Raw genomic sequence first — 7199 nt, forward strand, 5'->3', positions numbered from 1 at the left:
GTCGGGCTGACGTCGAATAAACGACTTAATCGAATAATGGGTCGAACCGATCGATCGAATGTTCTGGCCGATCGATCCGTCAGCTAAACCGGTCTTGACTGGATTGTCGACATTAACAGGCCAAATACCATTGTTTGATGGGCCTTGCGGGGAATGTTAAGTTCCTCTCCAACAATAAGCCCACCCCCAGTCCTCTTACGAAGGATCGCGTTTCTTCGTATTAGGATTGCAGGAATTGGTTTTAAGAATAATGGGATTAGGCTTGCTTTGACTGGCCATTCATGGTCAATCGGTCGATCGGTCTGCGACTTGTTACTAAATCGATCGATCAATCGTGATGTTGTGTTCCTTTACGCGCTTGCTTTGACCGACCACTCACGGTCAATCGGTCGATCGGTCTGCGACTTGTTACTAAATCGATCGATCAATCGTGATGTTGTGTTCCTTTACGCGCTTGCTTTGACCGACCACTCACGGTCAATCGGTCGATCGGTTTGTGACTTGTTACTAAATCGATCGATCATCTCGCTCTTCCTTGTACATCGAGCTGTGGCGACCGACCGACCGAAGCAACATTGATTATCGAATGTATTCGACTTCCTGAGAAATACCCATCGTCGATCGACTTTATGAGATTCCGGGGTCGCTGTTTTCCTGGGCGTTTGGCACAAGACGACAAATGTTGGCTCCCGTCGCTCGAATAGTTTGATTTGACTCGGAGGTGACGACCCTAGTGGCGCGGAGAATGAAGTCCCGACGTAGGTTTAATAGGCCCAATAAATGCATTATATTTCTTTGCTATAAATGGGTGCTTCATCCTTCATTTCTTCACTTCTTCTCAGATCTACAAGGTACTTTCTTTCTCTCTTCCTTTCCTTTTGCTCTTCGCCGGAATTCTCCCTTTTTCCTTTCCCCCTATTATTTTCCGGTCTGCCGCCATGATTTCTTCATTGTTCCGATGGTCGCGCGAGAGGAGCTTTCGCCATCGTCTGATCGATCGATTGATCAAGTTGCTCCCCCGCCTCTGAGATCGGATTCGAAGTTCCGGAAAGGGAAAGGAGCAGTAAGCGGTTCGAGTCTTCCGATAGATCGATCGGTCGGTACCCAACTGTTAGCGTCGGCGACTAGGTCTCACCAAAGCCTCCTGCGTGATTCAGATTCTAGGGAGCTGCCTCAGGAAGATGTAGATGGTGATTGCGTTGTTGAGGGTGCAGGAGAGATCGTTCTGGCCAGGGCAAACGACGATCCCGGGATAGAGAGAAGAAGCGAGGGCGATTCTGCGGCGAAGGAGATTGGGTGGGATCGAGCCGCCGCGGTCGACGGGATCCCCGACAGAGGTGTCGACGATCGTTCGATCGGCCCGATGGGGAAAATTCGCCGACTGACTCCCTTCTCCTATCATCTTGATGGGGCAATTGTGCAACTCTTGGATCTCCCGTCGAAGCTTGCTCGACCGTCCGTAGTGCAGGGACAGAGTTGGGGCGATGTTCTGCCTACTGAGTCAACTTTCAGAAGTGTGTCTTCGCTGATGAAGGAGTGTGGAGCGTACGTCGTCGAGTTCATTATTCCGCGACCCGATCAGCGGCTTTGAACTCCACCGATGGGTTTCAGTTCGTCTATGAATCATTCTTTCAGAAAGATTCTAGGTTGTGGTTCCCGATCCTGTTGCGTTGATGGTGATGGCAGCAAAGATTGATGTGTCAATATGACTGTTCAGATTTTTGAGGAGTTGACACAGACCTATCCAAAACCGAAAGGTTTATTTACGGTGCAAATGTGTTCGAGGCTTCACATCTTGACTGGTCATCCCTCGGGGACGAAGCTGTGGCAGCGCTCCTACTTTTTCGTTAAGGCTAATAATGCTGCCTTTGAAGATCCTCCAAACGAAAGCTTCCGAGTTCTATGGAGTCCTGATATCGGTAGTTAGTTTATGCTGAGCGATCGACGTACCAAATCTAGTTTTAACCTTGTGTTTTTTTTTTGTTTGGCGGCTGCTCACCGAACACCATCGGCCCTCAGGAAACCTTTTGGAAGGACGTTCTGAAGGTGGTGGTGCTTAGTCAGCAGACGTGAGTGAGCTTCGATCGTCAGAGGATCAGTTGCCAACAGAAGCACATCGCGAAAGGTTCTTTCTTGTTGCTTTGTTCAATTGACTAGATAATCATCACTTCTTTCTTCACGCTGATCGTTTCTCCTTTTTTTTTTCTAGTCGATTGGTCGCCGGACGTTCCGTGCGTGACGAAGACCGGGAAAAGAATGAAACTTCCACTTATGGGGCACATTCCGAAAGCATATCCGAGCTACAGAGAGCTCCTACGCACTCAGCTAAGAGGTGAGAGCTTTAGCTCCATGACTGCGTCTGAGGGTGAAGATGCCGAGCCACAAAGATCTCCTGCCAAGGAGGCAGTGACCGGAGGGAGAGACGTCGCGGTTTTGGATACGGTGGCCGAAGGGACGAACGGTTTGACGGCCGATGCTCCCAATGTTAGTTTGTTGAAGAAGAAGAAGAAAAAGAAGAACAAGTCTTCTAAAAAGGTAGCGGTCTGTTCCGGGGATGGGAAAGACTTAGGTGAGAAAGATCAGGTGGAGGGCGATCATTCGACTAGCAAGACAGATGGCTCTAACGATCCAACCGAGATGGGCATTGTCGGATCGATTGGTGCGAAGAGGAAAGAGCCGACCGACGGGAATTTTCTCGGACTTGGCGGAATGATTCAGAAGAGGTCGCAGTGTCCTTCTCCTCTTTCTCTTAAGGAGATAGCTTTGCCGGCCTCTCGCTTGCTGCCTTGGGGAGGGTCGAGTCCTCCGTCCGATAGGTTTTTACTAGCTTCATCTGAGCGTTGGGCCTTTTGTCATGATAAGGACTCGCCGTTCGTTAGGGATCCTGATGCGTGTGCTGAGTTGGTGCGTCAGATCCGTGGTGGCGCGCACTTGAGGCCGGAGACTTCCGAGCTTGCTTTTCCAGACGGGTTTATCGCATCTGCTCAGGCCGACGTGGAAGTAAGTTCCTAACTGGCCAATGTATATCGGGAGTTAGCTGTTGTTTGCTCGACTAATCGTTGTCTTTTCCTTTCTCCTTTTGTGTTTACTTTTATAGGCTGCTCTCCGTAAAAACCAGCTCATATTGGATTATGTTATAAATCATGGAGTGGATTGCCATTAACCAGGCCCGGCCCAAGATCGGCCCAATGCCTAGAAGATGGAGAGATGGCCGAAGCCTAGAGAGAGGAGAGAGAGAGCCGACTTCAGGAGAGAGAGAGGCGGCCACAAAGCTTGGAGAAAAGGAAACCCTTTCCTTTTCCTAGTAGATGTAATCTTTCCATTATTATGTATTAGTAGTTTTTCCTATTCCTAGTGAGTTTAGGTTTTTGGATACTTTCCATTTATCTTCATCTTTTAATCCTTATATAAAGGAACCCCCTTGATCATTAATAATAACAGAGAAATATTCAGTCTCTAAAACTCTCTATTTACAACACGTTATCAGCACGGTAGACTCCAAAACGCTGAGACAACCTAACCTAAAATCCGTCACACATAAACCCTAATCCAGGCGCAACTTAAAATCGATATATCTCTCAAATCCTGAGGAACCAGACAACGAGCCACATATCATCTTGAAGCTCTTGACGAGGCAAATCCATCAGCGCAAACCCATCGTCGATCCGATCTCAGACGCGCCCACACTCGCAGAAACAATACGCGGCACTGTCTTGGTCTTTTGGAACCCTAATCCGAACCAACAAGATTTTCTAGCCAAATTCAAATCATGTGCAAGATAAGTTTATCATACCTTAGTTGTTTGATGATATCTTGTTCAGATTATGGTGTTCATGTAATCTAATACTCCTTGTTTTTATTTCATGGGCTGAGAGGAGTTGGTGCAAAGATCTCAAACACAAAGCTGTTCGCGATCCATATACTGACCATGAACCGACGACCTCAAGCTTGAACAGCTCACGGTTCTTCTCATATTGCTTCCTGTTCACAACAGAGCCAGCCCACGTTCGCATCACAGCATGCTCGCAATTAGATCAGCTGCTTGCAAAAGCAGCAACTCGTGAACTAGAAAAGAAGAAGACGCGTCCCGATCGCGTCCGACTACCTCAGCACACATCCGTGACCAGACGCAAGATCGTTCCAGACAGCTCGCGTCCCGTCCCATCTTGCGACCCGATAGGAAGAAGACAGCTCGCGTTCGCGTCGCAGCTCGCATCCGAGGTTCATCCGTTCATCTTGGAGGTCCGGTTTCTACAATCTGCAAAACAAAGGTAATCCTAATTCTGAGGACATGAATCGAACCTGGTTGTTTTGTAAAGATTGAAACCATAAAAGATAATCTCTAAAACTAAAAGCCATAGGTTAAATAGATCAATCCCCTATGAGTAAATCGAAGCTCTATAAGTTCGATCTAAACCTAAAAACGAGATTGATCCATTGATCAATTAAAATCAGCACCTTAAAGGTTTTTGAATATCAAATCAAATCCCCTTGATCAAAGATCAAAGTTTTCGAAATCCCCTAAAACCCTAATTTTGGAAAATCGGTTTTAATTTTGTTTTGAAACTTGAGTGTTTGATAGATCGCCTAGAGCTATGATTAGGATTGTGTTAAGACTTGAATCTGAATCTTGTTTAAACTAAAACCCTAATCTCGAATTTTAAAATTCCTAAAGGCCTTGAAACCTTAAATCTCTCATTACTTAAAGCTTGAAAGATTGATTTAAAGAATTTACATATTGAATGAGAGTTAGGTTGCTAGATTATTTAATTCTAAAACCTAATAGATATGCAACTAAGAAATACGATTGAATGCATCTAGATCCTGTTTTGTATATGGCCGTGTGGCCTAATACATTGTTCATACTTTCTGCCTTATGCCCTTGATTGATTAAAAGCTGTGTGGCTTAGTGCATATTCAAGTGGTCATGTGGCCTAGTATCCGGATGGTTACATAAACCGGATTGCATCATGAACCAATCTTTAGGATTGCTGTATCACAATACATGACTGTGTGGTTCAAAGTATCATAGAGAGACTTATGAAATCATATGCACTGATTATTTGAATTGGTTGCAAGAATTCTACATCATGAATTTATTAATGATTTCAGATGTCGAGATTTGAGCCTTCGGATTATGCTGCCCTAGATATCTCTGGAATCTAGAATGGGAAATGAACACTTCAGTTACCCTGAATTCAAGAGGACTCGGAAGGAGTATCATTTAGGGTGATTATGCAACTGAAAGTGAAAAGTTAAGAGCCATTACGATAATGCGCCATCATCTCACTGAGGAACTAAGAAATCAGTATCTACATATTAAGAATCCTCGTGACCTTTGGAAAAAATTAAACTCCAGATACACTATGGTATTATTACCAAAGGTCAAACATGAATGGATGAGTCTCAGATTCCAAGACTTTGAGACAGTGGCCGAGTTTCACTTTGCCTTGTCCAGGGTCGTGTACTAACTGAGATTATGTGGAGAAGAGGTAATAGATAATGATTGTCTATTCAAGACATACTCCACATTCCATCCAGAAGATTTGTTGTCAAAACATATCTACATAGAAAGAGGTTCTACCACTTACAATGACCTGATCTCTTGCCTAACGATCATTGAGAATGACAAGGTACTAAAGAAAAGCGGTGAGATGAAATATCCTGAGGAAATGGATCAAGATGAATCCAAGGCAGCCGTGTCCAATGCAATAGATGGACAGGACGGCTTATCTATTTAACTAAGAGGGATCTCGACATTTTATTATAAAGTCCTTGTTTTGTGATTTGTTTTTAACCTACTTGATGGTTCACGATTTTATATATACAATGGAATTGGTTTTGAATTCATTGTCTTGCCTGATCTTACTTGAACATATAAATGATTTTAAAGAGTTGCCTAAAGGGCATAAAACCAAGTAAGAAATCATGAATGGGTATAGTAAGCATAGTAAAGAAACTATGGCTAAGGCATTGCCTTAAAAGGCATTATACACACCCAAAAGAATGTGTGACCCATTGAAGTTATAATGTATGGTTTCCAAGTAGAAACAATGGGTAAGGAAGGAAACAAGTTCCTTTAGATTTTAAGAAGAAAAACGCCTAAGACCTTATAAGTGGTCGAGACTAAACCTATGATCTCTACTGATTTAAAACTATGGTACAAGATCAGTATGATAAGAAGCAAGAGATGTGGTAACCATATTGAGATAACACCACGAAATTTCACACTATATGGCATGATAGGATTAGCCATACTAAAGTCTAAACCTGATGCAAAGATTGAAAAGGCACAGAGTTATCCCGTAAAAGATCTCACGTTGTGAAACATGTACACAAAGGGAAACTCATTAGGCTCAATTGTCCCAAGCACCACGACCTTATAGTATGGTCATGAGGGGGAGAGAGGATAAACCCATGATCAATACTACAAGTTCGTGTACCANNNTCGGTCATTACTCGGCCATAAAGGACCATTCCTCGGCCGTAGAGGCCATGATACAAACCGCCAAACCAAAGAGGTCATTACCCGGCTGAATAGACCATAAGAATAAACGGCTCAGCCGTGACTTGGCCGGGACTTGACCGCATAGTTCAGGCTTGTTCGTACACAATCTATTACCTATAAAGGTTCGGCCAAGTAAGCCATTACCTATAAAAGGTTCGGCCATGTAAGCCATTATCTATAAGACTAAGATTCTAAAGTCTATAAGCTTGGAGACATTATGATTTACATGTATAGAATGATAATATGCATCAGGCCATATAAGTGAGCATAGATATTCCCATCTCAGATTGAATACGGGTCATAAAACCAGACATACACCATCTTAAGAGATTTTGAATAAACCACCACATACATACATGTGCCGTCTAAGATGGAACCTCAGAAGAGGATTGGGAATATATAAGAATAAGATCTTCTCCACGAAATAAAAAGGACCGAGAGCCAAAACATGGGTGATCAAATAGTGGCCAGGTACGGATTGCATGAATCCGAATATTAAAGGAGAAATATTATAAGCTGGATAAAGAATGTTAAAAGTACGAATGGTTTTAACCATCATTGTCTTGGCAAAGATCCTCGGACTAGAGAATATAATTTAAGACGTGCAAAGAAAGATTATATAAAGCTAGCTAATCCAAAGTATATAAAGAAGAGATAGGCGTATTGGCCATATACATATACAGAAACGCCA

The 7199-nt window shown here is 43.6% G+C and overlaps 1 long non-coding RNA gene across 1 annotated transcript in view; it reads left to right on the plus strand.

The window, feature by feature from the left end:
- LOC106319800 overlaps positions 1 to 7199 on the plus strand; it is a 26970-nt gene that overhangs the window by 7492 nt on the left and 12279 nt on the right. The window contains exon 2 of the long non-coding RNA XR_001265549.1: positions 1891 to 1897. This is a non-coding gene — a long non-coding RNA (uncharacterized LOC106319800). The remainder of the gene's footprint in view (positions 1 to 1890; positions 1898 to 7199) is intronic.

Source organism: Brassica oleracea, unplaced genomic scaffold, assembly GCF_000695525.1.
Source record: "Brassica oleracea var. oleracea cultivar TO1000 unplaced genomic scaffold, BOL UnpScaffold00616, whole genome shotgun sequence".
Lineage (NCBI taxonomy): Eukaryota > Viridiplantae > Streptophyta > Magnoliopsida > Brassicales > Brassicaceae > Brassica > Brassica oleracea.